This window comes from Etheostoma spectabile, chromosome 1 (genome assembly GCF_008692095.1).
Source record: "Etheostoma spectabile isolate EspeVRDwgs_2016 chromosome 1, UIUC_Espe_1.0, whole genome shotgun sequence".
In the NCBI taxonomy this organism is placed as follows: domain Eukaryota; kingdom Metazoa; phylum Chordata; class Actinopteri; order Perciformes; family Percidae; genus Etheostoma; species Etheostoma spectabile.
In genome coordinates this window covers 27,614,754-27,626,630 of record NC_045733.1, presented here as the reverse complement: position 1 = coordinate 27,626,630, position 11,877 = coordinate 27,614,754, and the positions used below count along the sequence as shown (strand labels likewise).

The following is an 11,877-nucleotide window of genomic DNA, read 5'->3' as shown; positions in this document are numbered from 1 at the left end:
CACAAGAGTTAACTGTGTTGTGTATGCTTTCTTTCTGAGGCTGCTGTTCATTTGCTGGGAGCTAATATATTCTACACTAGAATAAGACCAATGTGTTGAAGTGGCACTGGCACTTTGATATTAACACATTGACACAGACTGTCGGGACCTCAAAATCCCTATCACATTTGGCTCAGTATTGCACATGCCAGCAGTTTTGGACTGCCTGAGACAGTTGTCTGAGGCATAACACTTGTAGCAGGTGGACGCAAACACCTGTACATGTTTATTTTTGTGTCTCTGTCTCCACTACAACAGCTGAACTAGAATAGTTTGGCAAATGCAATCTGACTCTGAGGCTAAATATAGTTGTGCTTGAAAAAGATACTGTAAACATGTCCCCACATATGCATGGTCGGAGTGGACTCTAGTTCTGTTACTAACTTCCTGACCTGTATGTAAGCAGAAATCCTTTTACTTAAAAATGCTAAATGCAGCTCTAGTGGAAACAAATTGGAGACACCCATGTTGTGATCATTGGAGATGTTGTGCCCAATCAATTAGTTCAAAGTCTGAAAGTCATTCTTAGACACAAACACAGACATTCATAACCCCCCCCCCCCCCCCCCCCCCCCCCACACACACACACACACACACACACACACACACACACACACACACACACACACACAGTGACAGTGTTTTCAAAATCATAATGAATAACTAATTCATAATTAATGAATTAATGACGTTGGACTGGCTATATCTCTGCCTCACATCTCTGATAAAAGCAGATAAGCATCTCTATTGTATCTCAGTTGTATTCATTATAGCAGTGCATGAGTTAGTGTGCACTTGCAGCGCGCCCCGCCATTTGGCAAGAAAACACGGTTCAGTATAATAAGGATGAGACACGGAGCTCATCCATATTAGAAGAGTCTTTAATAAACTCAGACCGTAAAAGACACTCCTCCTGCTCCCGGCTCCCACTGCTCCGCCGCTTCCGCACTGAGTCGATGCGCGGGAGGAAATACATAGCCCCATCTTTATCAGGATCAGCATCGCCTTGACAAGACAAAGAGAGCCCTGCAAATGAAGATGCGCTCCGATAGCAGGAGAAGCCAGTCTTAAAGTCACTATTTCTGCAGCCGTGCCCGCCCCGAGGCAGACAGGAACCGCGGTCCTAGGAGACTCTTTGGGGATGCGCAAAGATGCGAGAAAAGAGTGAGAGGCTTTGTGATTGGCCATACTCGTTCTAAAAGCATCAGCATCATGTTTTCTACAGCCAAAGCATCAGCGAGGTGCCATCAAACTTGAAGGAGACGTGTTCTCGGTCTGCGCAGTTGATGCGTTCACAGCGTCAACCTTTAACTTGCATCATCGCACCCAAAAGAGGAGGACGCGCTGTTTGTAGTGCTGAAACGGAAAGACTTGGCGGATCAACTAGTGAAGAAGAGGGAGACGCTCTCACTTCGCTCACCTGCTTCTGAGTATCAGTGTTATTTGGCAGCTTCAGTAAGGTAAGTCCAATCCGATGTGTCGTACGGTAAAACGCAGATCTGTTATTTTTTTGAAATTCATGACTCTGAGATATTGTATTACAGCCTCTAAACTAAGACACCAGCGTCCACTCATCCAGTTCAGCGTCTTTGTGGGTTGTCCTACGTATCTGCATGTGTTTTATTTTGAAGTTTGATGTCGATTTGTCCCTACAAAGTTACAGTATCAATCACTCTTGAGTTGGTTTAGCTTCGCGTGCTAGAAGTATTGACAAAGTATGGACCCATAGATGTCACAGATATTGCCTGTTGATTTCACTATGCTTGCCATTAATAAGTATTTTACTTTACAAAATTCTCCTTTGGTGTTCATTTAGCTGTTCCCCCACCCAAGTTATTTTTCCTTCCTGCTGTGGCTCTAAACCTTTTGTCACCAAAGTTTAAGTGTGAAGACAGTGCTTGTCTTTTCTCTGTTCTCTGTAATTATGCTTCTAGGTTACAGTGCACATGGCTATGTAGTGTTTAGTTACTTTGAATTCAAATATAATTCATTGTGAAATGACCGTGGAGTCATTGCAAAGATACACACATTACTTACCTGTTGTGTGACTGTTGACTGTGAACAGCGTTTTCTCTTCTGTGGTGTTGCATTGCTTCGTATCATATCACAAAGAAGATGAGATTCATTGTTGGAGTGACTTTTAAATATGCAGCTTTACTTGTTTTTATAATACATTCCATGCTTTATCTGGGCGTTGTTTTTAGCAGTAGAGACTCAGTGTATTGGAGCTGGGATTGAGGGAGCCAGCGCTTTGGGTTGGTCTCTAAATGTTCTGCCTGCAGGTACCTGATAACTTCATGCAGCACACATCCGTCTAGTAAAGCTCCGCTAGTGGTTCCCATGCTTACAAAATCAATTCATGTTTATAGTATTTAACAAAAAACACTTTTTTTTAATTGATGATGAGGGTCAGTGATCCATTCTGCAGTTTTAATGGCTTATTATTATTATTTATTTTTCTAGAGTGACAAACCTGTGGCTGGAGTGCAGTCAGAAAACAGAAAAGATCAGGACACAGATTGTGTGTGCTGTTGTCTGGTGTCACATAGGATTGGTGGGTTCACTCGACTATAAAAACAGCCACTGCACGCTAACTGGCCTCAGGCATATATTTTAGGTTATGCCACTTTTAAAGCGCAAAGGATTTTGCTCCAGCTTTCTGAACACAATCCAAAGCTTTGTAGTGACTTAAAAAACTCTACGTGCTTCCAGAGTGCTGTCTGAAAAAATCAGAGTAAAGACAAACCAAGGAAATGTAGTTAACTGATTATGCAATACAAAACATTTGGAAGCATTACTATGCTACTATTGCCACAAACACAACATTTCTTCTTTGTTTTTCTTTAAGCTAGGCCTATGTATGTTGGTGGCCAGTTAGAAAAATTGATTGTTTAAGATCTAGAAGATCTTAAACAGTGTTGTAATTGCTAGTACTGTGACTTACTTGCTCTAATTAATTACCCTGTCGAGCTGAGAGGGAGCGTGGGTGTCATCAAAGCCGAACAAGGCCCCTTTGAGGTGGGAAACTTGTGGCTGAATGACTTTAATCAAGTTACGATTAATTTCAAAAGGGCACGACTTAATTTAAAAGGTATGTTTTTCTCGTCCTCTGTATTGAAATACATTTGGTATCATGTGTGTCAGTCAGTAAAGTCCTTTAGCTCCAAACTTTGTGTGCATGTGGGAGACTGCAGAACCTAGAGCTGCAATAGACCAGTTTGCACGTTGGTGGTTTAAATCCATCCTGTCTTTGACACCTTATGTTAAAGAATTACATAACTATATATTACTATAGAATCAGAGGATCTAACATTATTGAATGCAACTTTCTTAGATTCCACTGCTATTTTGAAGATTGAATGTTGTTCATACAAGAATTCCTGCCAGTGTCTATTTACAATCAGTCTTACACACCTGTACTAGAGGAAATGTGATTTTCTTTATTAACCCAGCTAAAATTTGTAATTTCTGCAAAATGCAGGTGTGTTTTTTACCTGAAAGAGGTACTTAACCTTTGTGCCAGATTTTGCTACTCACTCCTTACGCAAAGACAAACCCACCAGTAGATCATGAACAGAGCTGTAATTGCGAGTAAGGTTGCTCAGTGGCTTTAATCAATTATAGTTCCATCCTCCATGAGAAATGACGAGCGCAGGTGTCCTCAAAGCAGAATGAGGCTCCTTTGAGGTGGGAAACGCAAGACTCAATGACTTCACTCAGCTGGGTCACTGGACACACAGCAGAGCTTTGACGCGTACAAATTGTGCTTGAAGATGCTGTGTTCATCCTGGGAGGCTCAGAGGCTGGCAGGGGACCAACGGAGCAGGGACATTGCACTCCAGATGGCCCAGAGAGGCCAGAGGAAGAGAGCTGTCCAAGCCCAGCTGGGAGTAAGGGAAGCTGGACTAGTGTGTGTGTGTGTGTGTGAACATGATTTTAGGAAGGAGACAGGATGAGAGAAACAACAAAAAGACATAGAGAAAGAGGTAGGTATGTGTGTATGAGTGTTAAAGCAGTGATTGTGAAGGAGAGGGTGGTATGAAAGCGAGAGAAAGAGAGAGAGAGAAAATGAGAGTGAATAAAACAGGCAACTCTGTGTGTTTGTGTGTGTGTGTGTTTCTGTGTGTTAATGCATGGAAGTAGTAAAAGGAAAAGTGTGGGAGGGAGACTAAATAAAAGAGAAGATGAAGGAGCTTGTACATTTGTGCACTTGTGCTTGCATGTGTACATGGGATTGTGTATTCCTCTGTGTGTGTGTGTGTGTGTGTGTGTGTGTGTGTGTGTGTGTGTGTGTGTGCATTGAAGGAGTGACAGAGAAGCAGAAAGGTTTGGAGATGTAGAAATGAAAGAGAGAGAAGGAAACAGGCGCATGTGTGTGTGTGTCTGTGTGTGGGTGGGAGAGAAAATGAAACTAGAAGAAGCTGCGGGTGTGTGTGTGTGTGTGTGTGTGTGTGTGTTTGTGTGTTTGTTTGTGTGTGTGTGTGAGTGAAGAGCGGGGTGCACATGTGTGTGGTCATAATACCGACAATGGTGTTCACTGATAATATTAAGCAGAAAATCCAAGCTGCATGGAATATTACACAAAGAAAACAAGTAAAATTGAGTGTTACCTCAAACTGAATTAATGTTGAAGCTTTTTATTCAGCCAGTCAGCTCTGACCTCTGACTCTGTGAGTTAATGTATTCACATGCTTGTACAGGAGCCGTGTGTCAGGCAGGGGTCGATGTGTATGTTCTTTATGGCACATGGCTGCAGGTACATGGCCTCCTGCTGTGAGCTCAGATTGTGATATTCACAACCCGCTTTGATTGAGAAGACATGTTGCATGTGGGACCCCTTTTTTCCACTCCTCCTTGTATGTTACACCTCGGAGGCATCATTCTCCTTCTAAGTGAAGCCACCTGAATATGAGAGCAGAGCAATATGACGACAAACACACAGCGGCTTCAGAGAGATAACTTTGCCTCAGTGTTTCCATTTGGAAAGCCGCTAGAGAGCAGACAGAGAGAAAGCGTGCTCTTTTTATTCTGCCACATCTGCTCTCTGATGGAATGGAGCATGATCTGCACTTTGATCACGATGAATTATTCCTATCCCTGGCTATAAATATGGTCTGTCTTCAGCACCCGATCTCTCTCTCTTTCTCTCTCTCTTTACTTAAACCTGAAATCTGTGCTCGCCTTAGAGTAGCGCTCTCCTGAGAGTGCCACTGCAGGGCGGGTGTACTGCAGCTCTGGTTTTCTTCCTCACACATTGAAGGAACCAGAAGCCCTTCCTCTGTGATAACCTTTTCTAAAGAAGATTGTGATTTATAGACTCAACCCAGTAATAGCACTATTTTGTGCAAAACGTTGTATGTAAGAAACATCAAAAGAGCTTTGTGAGGACTAGGCTGGTGTTATTCTATATTTTTCTCAGTTACAACAAAGCCCATGAAAAGACCAAAACCAACAATATGTTGGTCCGTCTCTCAATACTTATTGAATACTTTCTGACTTCCCCTCCCTGATGAGATGTCCTCCCACAATGTTTACTTTCTGGCATCTTTATAGGAAATCTATTGATCAATATAAAACATATTAACTATACAACATGACAGCCATGTTCATAGTGCGTCTGTTTTGACACTTCTTCACGTCTTTTTGCCATGCCATTTTGTTACTGTTGCAGTCCAGCCCAAATTGTGACCGCTAATCATAAAAATGTTTACTAAAGTAATAAATCAAGTGAAATCAAGTGACCCTGGCTCAAATGAGGGTCTCATAGACTTCTATGCAAGCCAGCTTCTTTGTGCAATTAGTGGATATGCCTCCTGCTGGAAATTAGATAGAATGCAGGTTTAAGGCACCTACGCCCTGGCTGTACTTTTCTGACTCGGAAGCCCCGTTCATTATTTTACAGTCTATGGCTGTAGTTGTTGTGGAGTTTTGTTTATAGATCTTCACGTTGCCTTTTTTCACGTTGGTTTTATTCTGCAGGTTATTTACCTTATGTGACATTAATAATGCTCGCTGCATGGACATTTTTGTATTTGTCTGAGTTTTGTCCTTTTGTCTGGTTAATTCTGGTTAGGCTATAGAGAAAGGTGGTTGTATATCTATAAATGATCAGCATTTATTTGCACAGGCTGCAATGTGCTGTTAGAATCTGAATTTATTGCTGGTTTGGACATTAGGGCTCCATGGCGTGATGTTGTTCCACTAGTGTACACATCAACATTTAATGCAATTTATGCATTGCATGCAAGTGTAACACAGTAATGTTTGGTCAGAGTATGTTTTAACTGAGTTTACTTTCCACTTTTATATAAATACCTTTTGTTTTTACACTTTTTGTTAATTAAAATGTCCTTAAGGTACCAGTACATATAATTGAGTATAAATATTTTAGTAGTCTTTCCATCCCAGTCTCACAGGAGAACAATAAAAACAAGTTGGGGACTCACAAGTCTAAAGTATACTGTAGCTCTGTTGTGAGCACAATAATAACATAGTTCCATTTTAAGTTAATATGGTGAACCTCTTGGCAAACAAGTGCCTTTTACACATCTATCTGTTACAAAGCAACATTGAAATTCCTAATTTGGCTACCTGGTAAATATTCACTCTCTTTTAGCTCTGTTTTGGTCTCCACCAACTCCTGAGAAAACTAGTTGCTAAATTCTCCACCAGCTAGTTGCTGTTCAGGTTTGTGTGTTTCTGTTAAAAAGGGGTTATTTTAATGAAATATAAAAGAGTGAGACTAACCTAAAGTGTAAGCGTGTAAGAAACAGCTTTGCTAACAATAATCCTTTGCGTGTGAAGTAGAGCACAGAGGTACATTATCATCCTTGATATTGGTAACATGTGTAGCCTTGATCGGGCGAATAGTTATTTTGGGTAATTAAGACATTTTGTATGCAAAATTAGCCACAGCATGTCCTCTTGATTCAGTTTGTTTTTAAATATCATGCATCATTTATGTGTATCAGCAAATGGTAACAGCAGCTTAACCAGCACAGAGAGACACAGGCAGATGGAGCTGCAGGCTCTCAGGTGAACCCAAAACTGCAGGTACAGGTAAAGACTGAGTAGCATCAATTAGAGGGAAACTCTATATGTCTGTTTTTTTTTTAAATATTGATTTAGTAACAGATTAACAGAACAGAAATACCACAAAAAAATCCATATCCGAAAACATATATTGCATAAAGAAACCGTTTTGCAGAATCAAGCTCTCTCTCTCACATCAAACACCATATGGGTCGAAAAATGTTCTTATGTTAAAACCAAACCTTGCTATGGATTACTACACATTTTGTACTTTAGTGAGTATTTAGGGCAGCAAGACAGTGTACAGTATTTGTAATTGATCCAAAATAAACTATAGTTTCAATTTCACTGTAATGAAGGAAAATGTTATCTGAAACTATGTTGTAGCTAATTGATGTGCTTTTAATAGTTTTTGGACAGCAATGGAGCTCTGTTTCACGGGATGTAATAAGATATTACAGGCTTTGAATACACAGACTACTTTTATTAAAGGTAAGACTCAACACAGTATACTGCCAATAAAAATAAAAATGTATTATCATAGTTATAATATTTACATTTCGTACATGCTGTGTAGATTTTGTGCTGTTCAGGGTGCTGTGATTCGTTACCTTATTGAAAAACAAAGCAGGAAATAGACCAGATTTGGATGCCATCTGAGGGATTGGCTTTGACTTAATACATCATTTGTGATTCACAGAGCTGACTACAAGCTCTTAACTGGCATAATCAAAACAAACTACAGTACAATTCTTAAGAGAACACAGGTGTAGTGACAAAGAATGGCTCCAGGCTGTGCTTTAGGAACAGTCAACAGAGGCCACATCTACATTTTTGTATATCAATGCATCCCACTGGGACGTGGAGTGTTTCTTTTCTTAGCATCACTGCTTGTGCCTAAGACTTTGGCGGATTTTAATAAAGAAAATGTCTCATTCTTCTGCACAGCACCTTCCCATAGTCTCCCAGCCTCACCCACAAAGTGTGGCGCTATTAACCATCACCTCTGATGGGAACTAAAGGTCAATCCTTAATTATTCATCTGGGATGTCAAACAATGTTCACTGGCTGTTATTTAGGGTGGGGGAGACCTATTGAATAATTCAGGGACAGGATTCTCTTTCCTTCGAAAAAGAGCAGTGGTTCAGATGTTTGTGAGAGTCTTATCTCCATGCAGGAGCCCTCTGCCATTCTTGAGCTGACCTTGGTTGTCACTGCAGCGGCATCATGGGTGGCACAGAAGGTGGCAGGGACTTGTGTTCTTCTCGTATCTGCAGGAATCCTCCACACAGAGAGGGTAGGTAGGAAGGACTGCAGGGAGCTGGCTGCTTCTTGTCTAAATTCTCCACCAGTGTCTGTTTACAGTACACCATGTGCCAGGCTGCGCCGGGCTTGTGCCAATGTATTTAATAAAAAAGTAGATTACTTCTTTACAATGAGTTATTCGGTTTTTCACCCGTGGTATGTTTCTGTTTTGGTACAATCGCAATGTCATTTGCTCTTAAGCGGCTTTCTTAAGATGTAAGGGGTGTTTATTGCAGCTGAAGAGTCAAAAGCAGATATTAATGCTATTATAGTGCCTTAAACTGAAGAATTCTGTAATGTGAGTCACTTCCATGGAAGGATTAGAGGGAGTATTCTGAGTAAGGAGAGAAAGTGAAAATGTTCATCTTGTTATGTGAGCGGCTGGAGGGAAAGAGAGGGACAGATTAGGCAGAGAGAGTGGGAAAAAGTGTGTGTGTGTGTATGAGAGAGAGCGAGAGAGAGAGAAAGAGAAAGAGACCACCCTTATGCCAACTCTACCATCTCTGAACAATAACAGAGGTGCATACACAGATACAGTATGCTTTATATCAAGCAACAGATGGCATGCAGCCCAGAGGAAATCAAATGAGAAGCATGTCTGTCATTGTACAGAACAACCCTGATCTTATATGGCCACTATCTTAATGCTGTCTGTACTGTACTGGGCTGTGATCTATAGTCAGTAGTTATGGATAAACCTATTTAGGTCTACTGCTGTATTAATGGATACTTCAGCTGAAACTGATTTGGTTTTATACAAGTGTGAACACACTTTTTCAACACAGTTATAATTGGTTGAGTACGTCAATTATCAGTAGTGAACGAATGAGGAACACATTAATAATAATATCATGAATATATCTCTGGCAACCCACCTTTATCCCCAATTTTAGTTATTCAAGAACTATTAATGAGGACTCATTAATGATCATGTTGATCCTGATTTGTTCCTCAATTATTCCCTTAGTAATTACTCACTGTTTTCTGCACTGCATGGAAAATGTTACCGAACCACAACAGAGACAATAGAGACTCATGTCTATCTTAGTAATATAAGCAGGCATTGCAATCTCTACCTATAAATCAGAGTTTGGTTTAATTGTGTATTCTAGCAGTCTGTCTGTGTGCCTGACACACACACATATACATATATACATCACCAGACATCATGGCTTTCAAACAAGCAAAGTAGCAGTTGGTCAAGGCCACACCCCCAGACTCCAGCTTCCCCCCCCCCCCCCCCCCCCCTCTTGTCCTTAATGCTACAGACTCGAAATGGAACATCCCAGGAAAGCTCTTTGTGGGACTGTTCTAGTGGCTGTAATTCTGCACCAAAGCTGAATTTTGGGAAAGAGACTTCAGATACAGTATTAGGGGACCACTAAGGTCTTTATAAAAGCATCCAAAGAGCACCATGTTATGGGACCTTTTGGCATGAAATGTCTTCAAAATAAAAACATTAGTAGACAAAACATTTTATTAAAACTTGTACCTGACAAATACTGCACATGTGAAAATCTAACAATCTCAGATTGATATGTATATTTTTTTAAATCACGCATGGAAATGTACAAAAAACAATTGTTCCATCAAAATGCATTGAGATGCATCGATAATCGGTTTTGAATCAAAATACATGAGTCTGATAACATTTTAATTAATCGGAATCGGACCTAACAGTATGTGAGTGTTTCTCTGACTTCCTGTTCAGGCTGAATGCTGCTGGTAACGGCTGTAAAAGCTGTTCGACTGGACCGTGGCTTTTTGTCTCCGCCCCCGGTTGCTGCCGCCTGCTCTCGTCTACTTTACAAGCGAGGCGCAGTTCATCTTGAACTTGCCTAGGGTGTTGATCAATTATGCCAGAGTCTAGCTGCCTAAGTTAATTAAACTAATTTATTTGGCCAAAGTCAGTAAGACTTGGCAACACATTGTGGTCTTTCTGGATGCAGCGGCCATGTCTTTATTTGTACTGTAGGCTGTTCCAAATGGATCGATTGTTCCCTCGCAGAGCAATCAGTCAAAACACCAATTAGAGAATGAATGCCAGTTTACAGTACAATTAAAATAACACCTTTTGAACTTTGAAATGGCATAAAAATATTTCATTAATGAAGTAGGTGCTGATCCATGAAGTTCTACTCCTTGTTTTGTATAAGTAAAAAATAATTAAAGCTTTAGTGCGTAACATTTTGATTTTAATGAATGTCAAGTCGTTGCCAAATTAGTTGCTACAAAGGTATTTAAGACTCCACACAACTTTCTCGGTATTTCTCAGTATGGCTATGTCCAGAAGATTGTGGGGTCCGGTGAGTTTGCCGCGCAGAAACTCGAGTGAAGATAATTACTTCTTCTGAAGGGTCCATCATGTTTTTTTTTAATCCTTCCTGTCCTCCTTGGTTACAAGCAACTGTGTGGAGGAGCCGTGGGGGCCGTGCACGGTCACGTAAGGCTTGTATAATGTGGATGCAATCTTGTACACTTTACATGATGACGGTGCATTAGGAATGCAGACCATGAGGCGGCTGTGTACAATAGGGCCAGTTGTTTAAAACATTTAATATGGTTCAAAATGATCCGGATTTAGAAATCCCATATTTAGCTATTCAGGATTCAGGTTCTCTGTCTTACTTTTGTGCCGTTTTTTTCAAAGCAAGATTGGACTGGATCATCCTGATCCAGATACACAGTTTTCAAGATTACCAAATCCAGATTACCAGTGCTCTAAACAGGACAACATATCACAATTTGGGCTACCAGCTATGCAAAGAACAGGTAGAAGAGCCAACATGGAGTCACTGTAAGGGTTTCTTATTTTGAGACAAAACACAAAAAATAACATACACATCCACTTCCATTCATAATTTATTTTATGGCACCTCATCTGAGCCACAACAAATAAAAAATAAATATGCATTAACAAATACAGTGTGAATATTAAAACAGTACATTACAGTGTCTTAAAAAAAAGGTTAAAAGTCTAATAGTTAACAAAGTAAAGAATGTTCAGGGTTCTTCTTCATCTGAGGAGGAGAGACAAGAAATTATTTTTGACAGTCTCATCTCTGATGATTTTCTTTGACATTAATATACAGTGATGAATGACAGAAAAATGGAATATATTATTTTCGTTTGTTATTGAAATCTGTTTGGGGGATTGTTTCATGGTGACAATATCTTTTTTTTGTCCTTTACTCTACTGAATAGCTTAATTGGTAACCTATGTCTACTATATCTACTTTATCACTGTTGCAACGGTTACACCAGTCAAGTGCAAAATATGAATAAATGTATACACTAAATGATACAACTGTATTATTTAACCAATTTTAAAGTTTTACTACATTTTCTTCCTGGAATCCACCTTGAAATCCTTACCCCTGTTGGGGTCAGAATAATCCTGTTTTTTTGGATCAAAGTTATCCAAATCCTACTGACAACTGAAGGTTTGATCCAGATTAAAACTAGGATTGGATTTCGTGATCTAATCTGATTTCAGATTCC

General features: G+C 40.1%; 1 protein-coding gene across 2 annotated transcripts in view; it reads left to right on the top strand.

Annotated features, from left to right (window-relative positions):
• The first annotated feature begins 779 nt into the window (after positions 1-779).
• chst8 (carbohydrate (N-acetylgalactosamine 4-0) sulfotransferase 8) overlaps positions 780-11,877 on the top strand; it is a 167,844-nt gene continuing 156,746 nt past the window's right edge. Inside the window, exon 1 of one of the 2 annotated variants that reach the window (XM_032517112.1) lies at positions 780-1,499. The gene's annotated coding sequence lies outside the window, so the exon portion shown is untranslated. Of the gene's footprint in view, positions 1,500-2,940; positions 3,930-11,877 lie in introns of those variants that run through there. The other variant, XM_032517121.1, reaches the window with a different exon arrangement.